We start from the raw sequence: 21,920 nt of genomic DNA, 5'->3' as shown, positions 1-21,920 counted from the left end.
GGAATATTTTAGAACCTTTTCAGGACACTTAAGAGCAGGCATAGATTTGTTGGGCATTCAGGAAGCACAACTGTAGAGAGACTGTGAAATTATATCTGGTTTGATATTGCTGATGACATCTTGTGTTTTGATGCCTTGGACAGAAACAACACAGGATCCTAAATCAAAGTAATGTATGTGTACACATGGCTGTACACACATTGAAAAATAAAAGTATGATCAAAATCAATGGGTATTTTATTTCTAGATATTTATTTAGCATCTGTTTTTGTCCAGGTACTCTGTTAGATGCTGTGAATGCTGGGGGAAACAAAGTAGATTTGGCTTCTGTGCTCAAGGGTATTGCTATCCCACGATATTTATAGGGAAAAGCTAATTCGTAGGAGACTGCACCAGTTTGTGTGCAGCACTTTACAAGACAAGCGATTTCATGTTCATTATTTCATGCGATCCTATAATGTTAGAGTTGTCAGTATTATAAACAACGGTAGGCTACAAATAAGGAAAGTAAGGCCTAGACAAATTACGTGATTTGCCGAAGACTGCACTGCTGGCATGTTAACTGAGCTAACACTCACAAAATACTTCTTAGATTTCATTTTTGTCATTCAACAAATATTTGTGGACATCCTTGTGCTTGGCACTGTGCTAGGTACTGACTATTCACAGGGGATTGGTGTCTGAGGCCCTTACATCTCAACTCTGTCAACTCTTAGCTGCGTGATCTCAGGGCTATATTAAGGCTTGGGGCAAGGGTGTGTTAGAGGCCTTACCTGCCACAGCAGAACTCACTTTGGGAAGTGACTCCATGTTGTTCAGTCCATGTGGAATGCTTTTTTTTTTCTCTTTTTCACTTTGTAAATTCTTCATCCTCCAGATTCCAATTCATGATATTCAGTATAGCCTTCCCTGTCCTCATATTTCCTCTTCAAACTTCTGCTTTGTGGTACATATTATCATTATGATCAAATCCTTATTTATGTGGATATTTGCTGGATATAAAAATTTCTAATTAGACTGGGTATTCCAAAGAGGGGAGGACTGCAGCTACTTTAGTTCATCATGTTTTATTTGACATGTTGCAAAGTTTCTGGTACTCAGGTATTTGTTTGAATGAACAAATTCATAACTTCTAAAAGTACCCCAAATGCAGTTTAGAATAGTTATTATTTTGGTTTTATTTTTTGAGATAAGGTCTCACTGTGTCACCCAGGATGGAGTGCAGTGGTGTGATCAGGGCTCACTGCAGCCTCGACCTCCCTGGGCTCAGTTGATCCTCCTACTTCAGCCAAATAGCTGGGACTACAGGTGTGTGCCACCATGCCTGTCTAACTTTTGTATTTTTTGTAGAGATGGATTTTGCTATGTTGCCCAGGCTGGTCTTGAACTCCTGGGTTCAAGCGATCCTCCTGCCTTAATTACAGGCATATATAAGTGCCAGGATTATAGGCATGAGCCACCACACCTGGCCATAGAGTAGTTATAGAATTTGGCATTGTGATAGGTTTTCTTAAGTCCACATTTCAGAAGAAAACTAGACTCACAGAGCTTCACAGGGTTCCCTGGGGTCGGTCACACAGCTCACAATTGGCAGAGCTGGATTGGAACCTAGGTCAACACAGCACTCAATCCAGTGTTGCTAACAACCACAACAAAGGTTTTATCGTGTCCTCAAGGAAAGCATTTTACTCCAAGCAACATTTTTTCTTTGTATGCCACAAGCAACTCGCGTGGACCTAGACTGTCTTTTTCACAGATCCCTAGCTTCATCTCCAGCTTTAGATTTTCTTTTCTCCTATTTCCAGCTAAAAGCCCAAGCAGCACACAGCAGGAGTTGACCAGAAAGCAGAGCTGGCAGGGGAAGGATCTATAATTAAGCAAACAAGCAACAGCAGACAGTATCCACGGGCAGCACCACCTGGACTGTCCTTCTAGCCAATGCAAATGTGACCTTCCAGAGGCCTGGGCAGGAGGGTGTTAGAGGCTTTAGCTGCCACGGCAAAAATCACTTGAGGGAGAAGTGAGGAGCACTGGAGAGAGATGACTTTGTTACATGGACCGCTGTTCCCTGGGTAGAGACTGCAGGCCTGGTCTTCAAAGGACTGCTGCTGTTTTGTGTGTTCAGAAGCAATTTGGAAAATGCTGTCATGTCAACTTTATTTCCTTGCTCTCTAGGGGTGCTCAGTGGTTGCCCAAAAATAATCCCCTAGGAGGCTGAAAGTTACTGTAAGGTGTTCACTTGCACTGGGCTTAACTTCAAATGTACAGGAGGCAGAATTTTTAATGAACTATATTTTATAAAGCGTATTGATTTTTTTCTAATTATAAAAGAAATGCACACGCATGCTGAAAAAACTTGAAGTTTTAGACAAGTATCAAGCAAATAAAAAATCATCTGCAATGCAGGTTTTAACTTAGAGTCAATACATAATTTACCTGAGTTTCTCAAGACATATGCTCCAGTCTCTCTCTGTTTATACTAAAATGTATTTCCTTTGGGGGCTTGAGTGTTTGAAGCATTAGGCATCTTGTAAGGCATCAGCACCCTAAAACATTGTTGCTTTTTTGTCTTTTTTTAACGCCAACACATAAATCAAAATTTTGGTGAGTTTAAGTGCTGTGAATGCTTTTCCCACAGTTCATGAGTTCCTAAGAGGGGGTTTCAGATTTACTTGATATTTTATTTTATTTTATTTTTGAGACAAGCTCTTGCTCGGTTGCCCAGGTTAGAGTACAGTGCCACTATCGTGGCTCACTGCAGCCTCAATCTCCCAGGCTCAAGCGATCCTCTCACTTCAGCCTCCCATGCAGCTGGGACTTCAAGTGTGTACTACTGTGCCCAGCTGTTTTTTTTTTTTTTTTTGAGTTGGAGTCTCGCTCTGTTGCCCAGGCTAGAGTGCAGTGGTACTATCTTGGCTACTGCAACCTCTGCCTCCCGGGTTCAAGCGATTCTTCTGTTTCAGCCTCCTGAGTAGCTGGGATTACAGGCACACACCAGCACGCATGGCTAATTTTTGTATTTTTAGTAGAGACAGGGTTTCACCATCTTGGCCAGGCTGGTCTCAAACTCCTGACCTCATGATCCACCCACCTCGGCCTCCCAAACTGCTGGGATTACAGGTGTGAGCCACCAGGCCTGGCCCTTCATTTTTAATTTATTTTGGAGAGACAGCATCTTGCTTTGTTGCCCAGGTTGGTCTCAAACTCCTAGGCTCAAGCAATACTCCTGCCCTAACCTCCCAAAGTGCTGGGATTACAGGTGGGAGCCACTGTGCCCAGCCAGATTTACTTGGTTTTTGCTCTCTCCTGGACTTATCAAATCCTTTCTAGGACTTAGTGCATAGTGACACCCCTCAAATAATTGTAAAACCAACTCTCCATAAGAATGATGTTTACCAGGAGGCAAGATCTACTGCTGAACCTACAAATGCCCAGAAAAGAATGACTCAAGGAAAGAAAGAGCTAATGAATGAGTCAATAGATGCATTGAAAGAAATTTTTTTGGGGTCTTTAGAAGGTGTATCTTTTTTTTTTTTTTTTTTACAATTTATTAAGCAGGTATGAAGTGCTTTCATAGGGGTTCTCAACATGGGGGTGGTGATTTGCCTCTCAGGGGACCTTTTGCAATATGACATTGGACATTTTTGATTGTCACACGTAGGAGGTGGGTGTGTCCTTTACCTCGTGAGTAAAGGCCAGGGATGCCATTAAACATCCTGCAATACATGGGGTATCTCCCCACAACAAAGAATTATCAAATTGCCAATTACTAAAATGTTAATAGAGGATAGGCTGAGAAACCCAGGCATAGCACAAAGGTGGGTACCTTTCACTGATTTTGTAGGGAAGAGTAGAAGACTATCACACTGAGCAGAGTGGATACCTACAGGTCAAACATGAAGGATTCCTGCATGGATAAATAAGATTATAAAGGTGACAATAAAACAATGCCATCTCTTCTATTAAGAAAAGAAATCATCTTTTTTTCTTGGCACAGATGGTTTTAGGCCTGTAAATCTGCCATTCTTTCAGTAATCACATGAAGACAAGGGATGATTTAAAGCAGTTATAAGGTTTATCTTGCAGAAGGAAAGTGTGGGTGTCTGAAGAAGAATAGTAAACATAAATTCTGTTTTACATCTGAGAAGCAAAGCCATTTTGAGTATTACACAGCTTCCATCTGAGATATGGCTGAAAGGGAGGTGTAAGATATGGTCAATGATTTTAAATGATTGATGAGGATTTCTGTAAAAGGAATACAAAGGCCTGGGTAAAGCCAGGACTTTCTGATGTGCCATAATAGAATTTTATACTGTTTTTCCCACAGTCAAATAAAGTTCAGTAGTATAGATAAATTGTTACCTTGTATTAGTACTTTCTAGACTGACTGTCAGAATGCTTTATTCAAAGAGACAGATTTATATTTCACAAGGAAATGATTTCTAAAGCTCTTACAGTTAATAATTTTTCATCAAGAGAAAAGCCAGATTCAGCCATTCCATCCAGAGATTGGGAGATTAGCCCAGAATGAGCTCAGTACATGAAATACATTTTTTTGATATTTAAATGGGGAATCATATCTTAATGTTGTGAAAGAGAGTGCAGAAAAATGACTGTTTTTTTATTACACTAAAAATTATACTTATGTTCTCCTTTGGTTTTTTATGGCCCTGGAATCAGTTGATTGAGAATATACATAACAATTTATGTTACCCAAGCATTTGCCTATTGATATAACATACTTTATCAGCAAATATTTACAGGGTATCCAATCAAAGTCATTTCTAGGGAGAAAAACTCATAAATAGGGAGAAATAATACACTGTTGTCCTGAAACAACCTTTTTCTTCCTTCTTCTCTTTATCTTCATTAATCAATTCTTTTATTTCTACAGCTGTTATGAGGCACCTCCAGTATTCTGGTACTGAGCTATTAATAGGATCAGAGAACAAAAAATCATTCTGTTTCCTGGTGCCGAACACTGTCCAGGGTGCTGAATGGATGGACTCAGCAAGCTCAGGTGAAAGAATTTATGTATAGAGAATAATGGTTTATTGGAAAAACCAACCAACCAAGCAAACAAAAACTGGATCAGAAACTGTGAACCCTTGTTTTTATCCAGTATAATGGCCCATCACCTCTGTGGCTTTGACTAAATTCTTTAAACATTCCTATACAATGCTTTTCCAAATGGAAAGTTAAAGTCCTATGGAAGTGAGATTGATTGTTTGAAGAAAGAGTAGCCTCTGATAAACACTTAATGCAATTCAATAATAAGAATTCATAGAGCAACTACGTTGAACTAAGCACATATGGGATAGCAGTTAGAACTGAGATACAACAGGGAATGAGTCCTTTCCACTGGAGAATTAGTAACTAGAAAAATAAGTATATGGACTTATATTTGACTGTCAGGCTAAAAGAAATCTGTTCTCACAACATATCATGTAACAGAAGAAAACTGTATATCCAATTTACTAGTGAACATATGTATTCCCATGTGTTCTGTGCACATATACAGAGGCTAAGCTATTTAGATGACCCTGGGTGGAATATCTCCCACTTATCTTCTCAGATCCACTTCCTACCCTTTTCCTCTTTGTCTTGTGCCATGAGAGGCTGACCTGCATAGGCTACATCCACGGAAAGAAGGAGAGTGGAGAGTGAGGTCTGGGTATTTAATCCCTTAGATGCTCGCTGCAACTTGCTGCAGGCTTGCTCTCTCTTGAAGTTTTCAGTGTGTGGCCCTCTGCACACAGTCCTACCCAGTTTGAGCAAGCTGTTCTCTCCTCTTACTCCATCAGAACTAGGGATGGAAATAGAGCATCAGCGTACTGTAATATCTTCCATGAGTTCTGTTGTAACATCTTCCATGGGTTCTATACCTTCTTTCTCATGTTTTAAAAGAGGCCCTTTATTAAACTCTCTTCAAATCATTCTAATTTCAAAGTGCCACATATTTTCAGGTGGCATCCCATTTTATATAGACTCCATAACACCTTATAGTAGTACCATGTTACCATTTATTGGATAACTGCCATATACTGGCCAATAAAAGTGCTATGCAAATTTTCTCTATTAATATTCTGATAAAAATAATAATTTCCTTATTAGGGTCTATGTAATTTTACCAAGATCATCAAAGTCCTTGATAAATTTCTGCTTACAATAGAAATGATGTCTCATTATAAGGACCAAAATTCTAGTGCAATGGAGAGTAAGGCTTGGGAGGTAGGCAGGCGCCTCATTATGACAAAAGTGATGATAATAACCTTGTCATTTGGGGCATTTTATTTTACTTTGTTGCCTTAAAATTCAATGCAGAGAAGTTGTTGACTGTAGGGGAAATAAAGTGAATTCAAATTTTGTGTTTTAAAAAAAGTGTATTAGTCAGTTCTCATACTGCTAATAAAGACTTACCTGAGACTGGGTAATTTATAAAGAAAAAGGGTTTAATAAACTCACAGTTCCACCTGGCAGGAGAGGCTTCACAGCCACAGTGGAAAGTGAAGGAGAAGCAAAGGCACATCTTACATGGTGGCAGGCAAGAGAGTGCGTTCAGTGGAACTGCCCTTTATCAAACCATCAGGTCTCATGAGACTTATTCACTATCACAAGAACAGCATGGGAAAAACCCACTCCCATTATTCAGTTACTTCCCAACAGATCCCTTCCATGACACGTGGGGATTGTGGAAACCACAATTCAAGATGAGATTTGGGTGGGGACATAGCTAAGCCATGCAAAAATGAAAGAAAAGAGTAAACTTTAATCTTTATTTACAGGACACTGCAAAATATAAAATTCCACATAGAAACAAGAAACCCATTCAGAGGACAAGCTTCATGCAGTATGTACAGTCCAAAACTGTTCAAGTATAGTTGCAGTGTAAAAAGTGCTACGTTAACAAACTACATTCTTAGTAGAGAAATAGTAAGGCAAACTTATACCAACATAGTACACAGCAACTTTATGCCTCAGCTACATGATCTACAAGTTAAAGGTCCCAAGAGTCCCATCCTGCACGTGGAAGGTAGTCTGTAGAGGCAGTTTCTGGAACAAGATTTTTAACTTCTTCCTCTACGTAGAAATACTTCTCAATTATGCTTAATGAGCATTATTCACAGACTCATTTTCAAGGTTTCGTAGGGCTTCAGTTTTGTCTAAGGCTCTACATTCTTCAGTCATTACACTAAGCTGTAGTATAATGATAATGCTTAGAATGATGATGATGATAGAGATTTTAAAACTTCAAATTTATAGAGTATGTGCTGAGCGAATGTGTTTTACATAAACTTTAATTTTCACAGCAAACCTATGATATAGGTAGTATTGCTATTCCCATTTCTTTTTCTTTCTTTTTTTTTTTTTAAAAAAAAGAAACTTTTTAATTTTTAATTTTTATGGGTACATTGAAGGTATTTATATTTATGGGGTACATGAGATATTTTGATACAGGCATACAATACATAGGAATCACATCAGGGTAAATAGGATATTCATCACCTCAGTCATTTATCATTTCTTTGTGTTACAAACCTTCTAATTACGCTTTTAGTTATTTTAAAATTGCTATTCCCATTTCTTATATGGGGTTCCATAAACTCCTTTTTGCACTTTTGCTCATGTCACCCTGTCCCACATCTTTTCACTACTCAATTTGAGTCCTACTCTTACCTAGTTTCAAATGTATTTCTGTCAGCCTTTCCTGGAAGCTTTCTTCCAGTCCCTGGATATAACCTCTTTCAGGCTTCACTGAATATTAGGAAGATCTTCCTGATATGCAAATTGATCAGGAAACAAATTGAAATATCATCTTAGGGACATGTGCATTATATGAAGCAATGCAGGTCATCGATTGAGGGTACCAGTTTAGAATGGGACTTTTTGGATAATCCTGGGTGGCTTGCTTAATTCTTCTGTGCCTCAGTTTTCTAATGTACAAAATAAATATTGTACTAGAGCTATAGCAGAGGGCCAAAGTGAAAATTAAATTAATAAATGCATGAAAATTGCTAAGATTAGAACATTGCCCAGATTTAGTAAATGCTCAATTAATATTAGCCCTATTATTATTGTTGTTATTATTTACCCTTTTCTTCCCAGCTAATAGAATTAGAAAATTAGAAAATAAAAATGTCTACATAAAGACATTGGGAAAAAATAGCACTTATATCTGTCAATAAGACTGTAGGTGAGAAAGGTGGAGAATGCTTGTTTAAGATTTAAAGTATTTTTTATGTGCGACTGAGGAAATGGGTCACTGACCTTTTACAACTTAATAAAATTATTGCTTCATCTCCTATTGTCCTTGTGGTCTTGGATAAATCATTTAAACCTACAGAATGTAAATTTCTTCATCAGTATAGAAGATAACCATGAGTTAGTAAATCTAGGCCTTGTATTAGGTAATTTTTTTCATTTGTTTGTAAAATGCAAAAGTAACTGGATAACTGGAGCCCAAACGGAATTTGCAGTACAGAAAACTGCATTTTAGGAAGGAGCCTGCAGTTCGAAGAGCTCTTGAACATCAGAAGCAGAAATTATGGGGTATCCCTTTAAGGCATCATGGTAAAATGCCTCCGCTACAATTACTTCTGTCTCTGAGTCTCCAATAGAGTGTTACACACCAGGAGGGGAGACTGGTCTAGCTGCAGATCCTTGTTCTTAGTGGTGGAGTCTTTTGTTTTTAGCCCCAGAGAATACTAGAATTGGGAAAAGTCAGAACCCAAAGGTCAGGATTATGAATAGATCTAATGCCTGACTCAGTTATAAATCTAGCATTCCTCTTTTGTTGCTTTATGACCTTCAGCAAGTCACTTTTCCCTCTCTGGGGACCTCTGGGAGAAAGATGAATGCAACCAGATTAACTTTACATTTACTCCCAGCTATGACTTATTTTTAAAATATGGCCTGTAGCTCTGCTCTTGCTGGCCTGTAGCTTTGCTCTTTGCTAGATCATACGTATTCTAGTTTTAATATCTTCCTCTCTGCTTCAACAGTGATTTATGCCTGAATCTTCTGATGTCATTTTATTTGACTTCTGAAAACACAACTAAAATGGCTGTAATGGCTACAGTTTGAAAATAAAAATTAAACATTACTGTACACACAAATGGTAAGGTGATTAGACGACAATCATGACTGTGTATACAGAATGGAAAAAAATACGTTCCAGGAATTAATAACAGAATGAATGAGACTTGGCACGTGACGCTGTCCTCTCAAGGGAAGAAAAAGCTATCATTTGTAAAGGAGTTGATAGCTGAGAAAGTCAATATTGTGGGGGTTACATTTTTTGAATCAACTGTCCTTAACTGGCCTTTCTCAAACTCTCATTGTAGTATATATTTTGCCCTCAACATTTGTTGAAAGTTAATGTGACAGTGAATGAATAATGTCAAAATGCCTGCATGTAACACTGTGGTTAAGTATATGACTTGGTTAACGCAATGTCTTCAAGAGAAGTCTGAGTCAATCACTGTGCTAATTAAAGCAGATAACAAGGAAAGCCTCACTTTCATTTGCTTTCAACATTTACTAAGCAATTAACTACTTGCCAAACCCTGCCTGGTGATAACAGTGACTCCACTTTATTCATTATTGCTTTCCCTGAGTCAACCACACTGTCTGCTATCCCCAAGAAAAGTATTTTCCTTTCCTTTTGGAGCCTTCCTTTGTCATATCTTTCTCCTTTTCTCTTCCTCCCTTCCTCTTGGTTCTTATGATATTCACACCTTTATTACATTCATTTCTTCTTTAGATGAAATTATATGATGCTTCCTATTATAAAATAAAGAAACAGTGGAGATCTACATGATGAATCAAAGTATTTGGTTTTTATTCTTCCCTTCTTTAAAGGTAATAGCTAGAAAATGTAGAGCACCTATTTTTTTCTTTCCCCCCAAAGCAGTACCTGCATTAAGTCTGGCTCTGAATGTGCTCATTCCTCTTGCTCTTTTTTGATTAAACCTGTGATGTGTTTATGTCTCATTTTATCTGTGCCTTCATCTGCAGACATTCTCATGCCCCTTTGAAACCAGATGGGGCATAAATCTAAATAAATAAATAAGAAAAAATATGATAAAAGATCACTACTCAGGTTAGCTTATACCATAAAAATGAATTCTATAAGCATATAAATATATATGTGAATTCTGAAATAAAATACCATCTGCTTTTATAGAAAAAAAATCACATTAATTTTATATCACAACATGTTATCCTGTGGAAATTCAATCCAGTAATATAAATAATGAGAATATCTAAATATGTGGAACTCAAATGATGTTCTTGCTTCTGCCAAATTAAAAGAATTTTTTTTTATTTTTTATTTTTTTGCTATAATGTGCTCTCCACTGGGTTAGATTTTAAAGTCTGGAACTGGCAGATTTCCCCAGAGTTGCATCAGATATCAGAATCAAGGGTTATTAACATTACAAAGAGCACCACTGTCCTACAGCGTCCCCTTTATCATTTTGAGCAGCTGCCTCAAGGCAACACATTTAACCTTGGGAAATGTGTTAGAAATTCTGGATAGTCAAAACCTGCCAGTAGATTCCCTCAACTGGGATCTACTGTAAAGCTTTATTTAGCTGCAACACAGGAGGATGAAACCCTTATCATTTGATGTTTATCATTTTCATTCATTGCTTCTAAATCCCCTGAATACTGTTACTTTTACTTATAACCAGCAATATTCCATTTGCTGGTAGGACATTGTTTTCCCTACTGAGAATGCCATTACAAAGAAAGGTCTCCACGAAGGGTGTGCTAAATATTTAAACATAGATGCCCAGATTATTTCCTTCCAGGTATTTTAGAGCTAGGTGCAAAATTTGACTTTCTTTTTCTTTTTTTTAGAACTTTGGTCTATTTTCTATTTTGGCTGAAAAAAGCTGTTGCTTTCGTAATTATTTGTTTAAGATTAGAAATCAATTAATTAGAAACAGAGCTGGTGACTGGGTAGTGAATAGGTGTGCTTAAAAATGGCTGTGGTGGCATTTACCATTGACAAAAGCAAAGTTGGTAAAATTTCTCAAGACATTTAAGACTTTTTGTAGATTTGATCCAGTAATTTCAGTTCTGGGAATCTATCTTATGAAGATGTTATTAATTCTGGAGACAGTGGGCTATTGTTTTTTGCTAGATACTAATTTCTTTTAATTCTTAAAACAACCCTATAAATTCAACATTATCAATGAGGAAACTGAAACACAGAGAGTTTTAGCAGCTTTCTAAGATCCCACAGACAGGAAATAGTAAAGTCAGGTCGTCAAGCCAGGAAATCAAACATCAGTGTTTGAGCATATAAACACTGAACCTCAACATTTTGTGCAAAATTTATCACCTAAATTTTATGTTACTATTATATATATGAATATCTAAAAGTTGGAAAAAATTAGAGAAAGATTATGTGAATTACATTACATAAAATGATATAAACTAAGTTTTTATATTGACAGCTTTTAAAACATAATCCTGAATATTAATGTAGAATAGATGTTAATGCAGAATAAAAGCACATTTATTTCAGCTATGAATAGTAAAAAGATTTTAAAAAATGCCAATAATGGTTATATTTAAGTTGTGCAAATATGTCCAAATATTTATCTCTATTCTACCTTTTTTCTAATTATCTCAAATCAGTATATTATTGTAGAAATAATAAATATATTTATTTTGGAGTTGGACATTTAAAAATATCTGTCAAGGACACTGGAAACATGTTTTTAACTTTTTAAAGTTAAAAATCTTCTACTTGCTTTTATAGGTCACTCTATAATCAGAAAAATAGAGAAAATATTGACTTTATCTTCAGTTTTAGTTGGTATATAAAGACTTATAGGACTTTCTGATACCAAGGCGAATGTACTAATCTATCTGAAAGGTTAGAGAGGGAACAAATTTTGCCTCAGATCACAAAGAGGTTCAGATTTACAAAACTTTCAGATTATGCATATGTAGTGACATCCGGTGTTACACTCTATGCTAAATCTAGAGTTTTAAGAGAAAATGTATTACTTGGCATTTAATTCATAATAAAATTTGCGTGCACTAGCATTTGCCCTATCGAGCTGATCAAGCAACCTGATTAATTAGCCAATGTACAATATATTTTATTCCAGTTCCATTGAAAAACAACAACAGCTATTACTATGTATTTAAGCAGACGAAAATTCCTCACCTTGGGTGACATATCTCTGATCCCCAGATTTGTGAATAAAGTTTGACTCTATATGTCACCTGGACCCCACATTACAGATTCCACTTTCTCCTTCCCATCTCTAATTTTATTTCTTACTTGCTTCTAGTATAGGAAGATTTATCCATTAAATGCTGATCTACATCTTCTTTATTGGCTTTCTGACTGTTTTGTCCTTAAGATCTTATTGATGTAACACGCCTCCACCTGAATCAGTTTATTTTTTCTTTTTTCAATCCAGAATCCTATGTTTCTTCCAGTATGGTTAATGTTTCTTATTATTTTGCTCACCAAATCAAAGTTTAGAAAAGCTCAGGTTGGTTTCTCTTTTTTACAGATCACTGCTGTCCAATAAACCTTCTGCAATGGTGGAAATGTCCTGCATTTACACAGCCCAATGTGGTAGTCATCAGTCACATCTGGCTACTGAGCACCTAGACTGTGGCTAGTACCACTGAGAAGCTGAGTTTTAAATTTTGTTTAACTTTACTTAATTTAAATTGAAGTAACCACCGCGGCTGGTGGCTATCATATTAGACAGTGCAGATTTAGTATATCCCTGTAGGTTAATAAAATCCTAACCTATTGTTATGTTTGGAGAAAAACTGGAGCACACTGAAGCATTCGTTTATTTTCACATTCCATTTATTGTCTCCCCTGTCTGTTATAACCCTCCCATTGTTTCTCCTTTCTTCTCTCCCATTGTTCTTCCCTCTTTCAACAGGAGTCTTTGATACATGGTCAGCAGTGTGGAGATAGAAAACCTTGAGAATGTATGGAATAAATCGTAATTGTTTGCCCCCAAAAAACAAGTGGAGAGAATTGACCATGGAGAGGCTCAAGACTTTCCTTCTCTTTAATCAATTCTACCTTCTAAGTGGAAGAATTCTGTTCAAGGACAAAACAATATAAATTTGACAGGAGACTCCCCTAGGGTTTCTAATATTCATGAATCCAGACCAGCCAATAAATTCTCTTCTTCGTGTAAGCTAGTTTAAAATTAGTTTCTATCAACTAAAAAGGTCTCCCTAGTTCAAAAAGTTAGGATGAAGATCATTTGAATGATATATATGAAATGATGTGGCACTGAAAAGAGAAATTTTTTTCCCCAAATTTCTTCTTATACCATGTAGAATGATACACTTTTTTAATGGACCTGTTCACTTAGCACATTCATGGAAATCCTGTGTTTCTCCTGCTTTGGAGCACAGAATTATATCTTAGAGTCCATGGTTTTTCCAAATGTTCTGCCCTCTGTTTCCCTTAAATACTCTGATAGGTGTGAGTTGTTTTTGGACCTTAAGTGTGTCATTGACATTTTCCCTTAGCTTGCTGCCACATGATGGGCTACAAGGTTTGCTGTAGCTTGGCAGTTTCCATGCTGGGCACAGCTGCCAGCATCTCTTTGCCTTCATTTCAGAGAATCTGATGCAACTGGCAAGAGATCAGAAGGAAAGCCAGAGGATAACTGGGGTTTCTCTTTAGCAAAGGAGAAATGGAAAAATCATCTTCCAGACCTTTCCTCTGCCCCAGCTGTTTTTGGGCAGTTCCACCATTTCACTGATGAAATATCAGACTTTTTTTTTGTATTTTTTTTCCTATTCACATGCCCCAGCTCACAGTGGGGAAACAGAATTGTCCCATTTTTATTTCATTACTTGCTGTTTTAGCACAATACTGTGCTTGAAGTTATAGCACAAAGAGACAGCTGTTACACAGAAGGATATGCCCTGCCTGCTGGGAACAGACTCTCCAAATTCATCCCTGAGCCATGGATTGTGAATCAACTTATTAGTTTTTTCTAAAAGGCAAATGGAAGTGGAAGGACTGTCCTCTTCAGTTACTCAGTTGACTAACGTTTGGCTCATTAATATGATTTGGAATTGGCAGTGAGAGAATCAAGGAAAACTGAAACCTATATACCTAAAGGCAAAGGGTAAGATGTTGGAGGGTCACAAAAGGGAATAAGGAATGATACTATACAAGGTGGAGAGAAAAGGAATGTAAAACTCTTTCAAGTTCGTAAAATAAAAAGAATTAGGTTGGGATATAAAATGTATAAGAGGCCAAAAAAGCCATTGAGATGCTTGGTGAGTGTTCAACATGATAAATATTTAATACAAAGCCAAACAATCTAAATTGTCTTGGGAACATGTTCATATCTAAGTAAGGTCTAGAATACTGATGGTAGCAAGGCTGTGTTCGCCTTCCTGTGGTAATGCTAAAAGTTTAATATGAATTCTACGCCATGCGAAGTGATTTGCTAGCATCATTTTATTTACTCAGCATGATGCTTTCATAAAATAGATATTAATTCTATTTTACATATGAATAAACTGAGACTAAGAGTAGATGAAAACTTGATTATGCTCACAGGGAGTTGGATCCAAACTCCTGGGTGTCTGAACCCAAGCCTATCACCTTATCTCCATATGGACACCACTATGCAATGGCAACCTGTACTCATAAGCCATGAACAATGACCCGTGATCGTCTTCAGCCAACAGGCGCTAAACTCTTGACTTCATAATCCCTGACACATTTCCTATCCCTCTTCTCTCCTTTTTGTCTATGGGCTTCACCTTTTCTTTGTTTCTTTGCTGCCAAAGTCACTATTGTGTTACACAGAGATGGGGAAGGGCTTGGGTATTGGAAGTAGGGGGAGAATGTTGAGAAATACTTTAAGGAATAGAGGGATTTGGGTGGGGTTAGAAAAATTGGCATGAACTTGATTTATTGATAGTATTGAGAAAACCAAACTAGTTGAGTTGAGTAAATAATTATAATTTTTTAAAAAGTTACTTTAAGTAACAAATTCTTTTCCTTGGTTTGTTTGCTGTAAATACACACCAGTTACTTTTTAAGGCTTTAATCATTACCCAGAAGTTTAAAATAATATTATTGTGTCATCTAAAATTATTTTTCCTAAAAAATTTCAAGTTTCTATTATGAAAATCAAGATATATCACATTGTTCTTAAGTATTAGAGCAGTACTAGTAGAAGCAGTTTGGGAAAAAGTGACTGAAGATGATTTCTTCCCTTATTGTGTTTGGATCTTTTTGTTTATTTGTTTCGTAGAAGACAGATTAACTTCTTTTATTTCAGACACAAACCATTCATTCTTCCTTACTATCATTTCACCATCTCTGTAGGAGTAAATGTTGGCAATTTCCAGAGTGTGTTTAATTTCAGATGGCTATCCTGAGGCTTTGCAGATGAAATTAAAAAGGACTTTGTGGGCAAAAGATCCCATCGCATTTTTTTTTCTATTGAGGTAAAATTTACATGACACAAAATTCACCATTTTAATCGTTTTAAAGTACAATTCATTCACTTTTAATACATTTACAATGCTGTGCAACCATTACCACTACCGAATTCCAGAACATTTTCATCACCCCAAAAAGAAACCCCATACTCATTAAGCAGCCATTCCTTATTCCCCCTGTCCTCCAGGCCCTGCAAATCACCAACTGATATAATTCTCCCTGAAACATCTATCTGTTTTTCCTATCCTCAATAAGCTTTTCCATAGGTTCAGCAATTTTCATGACTGCTTTTTCCTTTCCAGGACACTATCCCAAATCATAGCCTGGGCCTTCTTAGGTTGATGACTCCCACCTTTTAGAGTTTGCTTAACTAGTAATAAGCAAGTTTGTTTCATTCAACTGTGTTTTGTATGTTTACTACAATGAAGGGGACTTTGTTATGGTTGAGGTAGCTGATAAGAGGTTACCCAAATCATCTGGTTCTTGCCTATGAGGAGGTGATAGTGATAGATAGGAACATTTAAATGAACTATAACTGTAACATAGTGAAGACGTAACACATGAAGGGTTAGGAGTCATGAATAGTAAGAGCATGCTCTTTATAGAGGGTAGTTGGGCATCATTGTGGCTTAGTATCATTCCTTCATATACACCAAGACAGGGAGAGAAAACAAAGCTGAAGGCAGGCGGTGACGTTCACCGAGGACCACCTCTGCACTTGTACCCCTGCCCTGTGAGTGACTGCTTTCTTCCTTTTTCTCCAATCACTGGCTTTATGGTCCAGCTTTTGATAACTTTTTATGACTTTTCTTGCTTAGCAAATTATTATATGTAAAATGTATTCCTTGGCTTATACATTAAAGTGACAAAACGAAACAGAAGAAATAAACTTATTTTGCTGCTTGAATCTGAGATTAAACATAACTGAGATGCAGCTACAGCACATGCAGCCCATGACACAGTGCCCCCCGAGCAAGACCATCTTTCTTAACGTTCTTGTTAAACGAGAAGGTTTGGTTTTGTTTTTCCCAATTTAGATCTATGATAGTGGCTCCAGGCTTAGTATTTTCATATGTTAAAATATTTTCTCCAACTACTTACTCTGGTAACTGTAGCTCTTCATGACATTCTGAATTCCATTTAACACCTGACATTTTAAGAAACTCAGAATTTTTATTCATTGATTTCTTAAATTTCTTATATATTACCAGCTAGTGCTCGACTTACGACCACGATTGGTTCCGACAGACTGGTCGTAACACGATTTGGTCATAAGTTGAGTAGGCTATATGTACAGTACTGTGAAATGATGTTATAAAAATCTTTAAGTCATATTTTATCATAATTTTCTTTCATTATTGTTATATATCATAATTTTCTTTGTTCATTTTATGCCATTTGTATAATCTCTACACCATTTTGTTTTTTATTTTTACATTCGTCAGGTTTAAGTAAAACACTGCATTACCAGTACAATTGGTTTAATATTTGCAAAACATACAAAATCACAAAATACAAGTGCATACAAAAATACAAAATACAGGTGTAAAAAATACCATAGGAAACATTTTCCAATTGCAAAACATATCAAAATATATAAACATGTACGAAACATTTTATTGGCCGCTGGTACTTGGCTGCGGATCGTTGATGTCATCATCTGAGGCAGCCGTTGGGGTTACTGGAGTCGGTTTTTTCATAAACATGGTGAGCTTTGCCTGAATTGTATGTTTCTTTTTTTCTTCATAAATTTCATGATATGGATGAAACACATTGTGCAGCATCCATTCAATCCTTGCAAATCATTTGATGTTTGGGTCCATTGCTTCGAAATGTATAAGAAGTTTATTGGGAGGGGTTTGATGAAAAATATCCAAGACACAAAACACAAATTGCTGTACCGAGTCTGGGATAACAGTTGAAATGGTACACGCGGAGATGGTAGAGCTGCCGGAAGCTGGTCCACATTGTCTTACGCCCAGCTGGGCAACGTTTGTGCTGCCAGACGCGGAGCAGTCATGGCTGGCGATTGTGGTCGTAAAGTCGAATGGTCGTAAGTTGCATAGGTCGTAAGTCAATCAATACCTGTATTGAAAAAAAAGAGACGATTTTATGAAATGCAAATGATGCAAAAAGCCTCCTGAATGTATAAATAAGTGATGAAATAGGGACAAAGAAGAAGTGAGAGAAACCAGGGCTGATTAAAGATGAAGCACACTGTGAGTTGGAGACGAGCTACCTACTTGTCTCTGTGCTGTCTGGTATCCTCTAGGGAATTCACAAACTTCATCATTCAATACCCCTTTTAATTATTTGTGAGTTTGTCTTCACTTGCATGAGATGGTGAGCTCATTATGAACTCCTTAATAATACTCTGCATCCTGTCCAGTAAAACCCAATGATGGGTCCTTGGCCCAGAAAATTTCTAGAAAATGTTTGTGTAAATTCCTTGCACTGTGAGAATTAATATGAATTATTAAAAGAATCATTGAAAGAACAAATAATTGGCAAGCATTTGCCTAATCTGCTGTTTGGGGAGGTGCCAGGAGGTGAAGGTAAATGGGTAGAAATTCCTGCTTGGGACTACTGTAGTTCAGAAGATAAGACTTCAATATTTCTTTATGGCTAAAGTTAAGAAGACAGTGCAACGCAGACATGGCTCATGTGATCTTTGGAAACAGGATGTGGTGAACTCTGAACTTATACAAACTTGGAGAAAATGATTGGTCCTCCAGCATTCTTTATGGGAACTTAGTATTGTGGATCAAGCCCAACTGAGGGATGCTTTCACAACTATTCATATGCCCCAATATTATGATATCATCTCTAGTCTCTTCCAAATTCCACCTCTGTCCATTACTATGAAAACAGACGTAATCAAAGGGACAGGAGCAGAAGCGAAGAATATCTGGTGTTTGATCTTGTCCGAGGGTCATGTTTCAGGCTTTGCTATTTTATCACAGACCCCACCATCAGCTAGGCTATGCCCAGGTAATTAAAGTCCTAATTACCTTGAAAAAGAAAAAAAAAAAGAAGGAGCCAGTGACCTAGACTCAAAATAGCATGGCCCAAAGGGTGCAACAGATAGAAACAGATCTGACCATGAATTCAGTCAACTTTGGTGGAAACACTTCCATGCTAATTAGGAATTCCGTGGCCCTACCCAGTTCCCCTAGCTTTTCCCAGTTTGAATCAAAGTTACAGTTCCCAAGATGTGAAATTGTGACACTACAATCTATGTTTCAGATCATATAGCTTCTCTTAAGCTTTATTTTTACTAGCCCTTCTCAATTTTTCCTTACCTTTATATTTTTATATCCTTTTAGTTTTAAAGAACTGTATTGTAGCATTAGCTTTAAGCCAAGTGTTCTTTATTATTTTCTTTTCTTGAATGGCTAGTGCTTCATTTATCTATTGCTGCAGAACAAATCACAAACCTAGTCACGGGAAGAAGCAACAATGATTTTGTTATGTTTGTGGATTCTGTGGGTCAGACATTCAGACAGGACACATTGGGATAGATGGCTTCCTTCTGTTCCAAGATACGGGGCTTGTGAGATTTGAATGGCTGGGATCATCTAGAGCAGGGGTGTCCATCTTTTGGTTTCCCTGGGCCACACACAAAATACACTAATACTAATGATAGCTGATGAGCTAAAAAAAAAATTGCAAAAAAAATCTCATGTTTTAAGAAAGTTTACGAATTTGTGTTGGGCCACCTTCAAAGCCATCCTGGGCTACATATGGTCCACAGGCCACAAGTTGGACGAACTTGATCTGGAGGTTTCTTCACTCGGATGCCTGGAGTATGGGCTGAGATAACTCAAAGGCTGGGCTAAGCTGGGACTGTGGATAGGAGCACCCCTGTGGGGACCTTCTCACTTCGGCTTTCCCAGAAGGGGAAGCAGCCTGAGAGCAGGTATTCAAGAGAACTAGACAAAGTGCCTCTTCTGCCATACTTTCTTTGTTGAAGCAATCACAAGCCTCCTTGTCTATCCCCCAGGTTCAAGGGAAGGAGACATATACTCGATCTCTCAATTGGGAGGAATGCCAAGAATTTGTGACTATTTTTTTTCTTGTGTGTCCACCATAACAAGGTAATTACCTGCATGAGGTTCAGCTCCTGTCTGTATAAATAATGTAGCTTACAGGGTTATGAGAAGATTTAGAAATAATCTTTTTCAGGGTTCTGCACACCTTTCCCTTAAAGGACTAGGTAGGAAATATTTTCAGCTTTGTAGTCATATGGTTTTTGTGTAGAAACTGCTCAATCCTGTTGTCGTACACTTTAACAGCCACAGACAATACATGAATGAATACATGTGGCTGTGTGCCATATTTTTATTTATGAATACTAAAATTTTGAATTTTATGTAATGTTCACGTTTCATGAAATATCATTCTTCTCTTAAAATGCTTTAACTATTTGAAAATGAAAAGAACATCCTCACTTTGTGGGCTGTACAGAAGCAAGTACCAGATTTGCTGTTGAGCCATAGCATGCTGATATAAGAAAATAACCTTTCACAGTGCATGATATGTGTTAGGTGGTGAATAATTATTACACATTTGGTTATTATACTGGTACATTCATAGTGTCATATCAGAAAGGCAGCTGACTTGGTTTAGGTTTCTGAAGGGCATGGAGGTTACATAATACAATGTATACATAGGTTAAAATAAAATTGTCACAGATATTTTAGAGATGACACAAATATTTTGCAGTGTCATGGGTTAGTGGAAAGGGCACAGATACTGTTATTACAAGTTGAGCTTTCCCCATTTACTGTTTACGTGAACTTCCTGAGTCACTGAATCTCAGTGGCAATTAGGGCCTGATGCCAAAATGTTGTGGAAATATCTCAATATGCGTCACATTGTTTGGTACAGACATTTCTTCATATTTGTTACTAAGATTCCCACTGTTTCCTTTTATTTTTGTATTGCAACTCTGCCATGTTTTCCTTGAAACCATTCCTCAACCACTTTTTTATTTATAGAATTCTCATACATAGCTTATTAAATGAACACATGAACACACAGTGAAGTGGTTAAAGATTTGATTATTGGAGTCTTATGTCTTTGTCTTAAATACCTGGCTCTACCACTTGTCAGTTGTGTGAACTTGGGCAAGTTATGTAGCTGTTTTGTGTTTCAAGGTTTTCATCTCTAAAGTAAGGAAAGGAATCAATGTATCCTGTAGGGCTATGCTAGCATTCAATAAGATTATGCATGTCAAATGCTGGTTTGTAGTAAATGCTTAGTAAATATTTGCTGAACCACAAAGACTACTGCAACTCACCTTGAAATTCCCTGGGCTATGTGTTTACTTTATTGGGCAATTAGAGCTACTTCAGTGGCATAATTCATTAAGCCTGAGTCTGATGTATTTGGTCAGCAACATAATTTAATGTTTTGTCTTTAGTTAAATATTCATTTATAATTTTCTGGAATAATAGAATGTTGGCACAATTATTAGAAAATAATTGTTAATAACAGTGTTGTTACAAAAACAAAATGAAAATATATACTTATTTAGCAGTTATATATTGAGCCCCTATTATGTGTTAGACAATATTTAGTTACTGAAGATATCACCAGTGGAGCTTTTAAAAACAGAACTTGCAAGCCTCTACTCACAGATTTTCTGGTTTCATGGGTCTGGAGTGAGGGTGTAGGATTCCCATTAAAAATTTTTTTTTGGTGACAAAAATATCATTTATTTAATTATTTATTTCCAACTTTTATTTTAGGTTCAAGGGGTACCTGTGCAGGTTTGTTACATGGGTAAACTATGTGTTGCAGGGGTTTGGTGTACAGATTATTTCATCATCCAGGTAATAAGCATAATAACAAAAGTAGGTAGGATTTTCATCCTCGCCCTTCTCACCTACCCTCCACCATTGAGTAGGTCCCAGTGTCTATTGTTCCCTTCTTAGTGTTCATATGTACTCAATGTTTAGCTGTCACTTAAAAGTGAGAATATGTGGTATTTTGTTTTCTGTTCCTTTGTTAATTTGCTTAGGATAATGGCCTCCAGTAGCAAGAATGCTGTGGCAAAGGACATAATTTCATCTTTTTATGGTGGCATAGTATTTCATGGCGTATGTGTGCCACATTGTCTTCGTCCAGTCCACCTTGATGAGCATCTAGGTGGATTCCATGTCTTTGCTATTGTTAATAAAGCTGCTATGAACATATGTGTGCATGTGTCTTTTGGTGCAATGATCCCTCTTCCTTTGGAGATATATCCAGTATTGGAATTGCTGGGTTGAATGGTACTTCTGTTTTAAGTTCTCTGAGAAATCTTCAAATGGCTTACCACAGTGGTGGAACTAATTTACATTTCCACCAACAATGTAAAAGCATTTCTATTTCTCCACAGCCCTGCCAGTAAGTATATGTTGCTTCTTGACTTTTTGATTTTGGTTTACATTTCTCTAAT

The sequence above is a fragment of the Cebus imitator genome, unplaced genomic scaffold (assembly GCF_001604975.1).
Source record: "Cebus imitator isolate Cc_AM_T3 unplaced genomic scaffold, Cebus_imitator-1.0 Scaffold151, whole genome shotgun sequence".
Lineage (NCBI taxonomy): Eukaryota > Metazoa > Chordata > Mammalia > Primates > Cebidae > Cebus > Cebus imitator.
Note: the sequence above shows the minus strand (reverse complement) of the source record.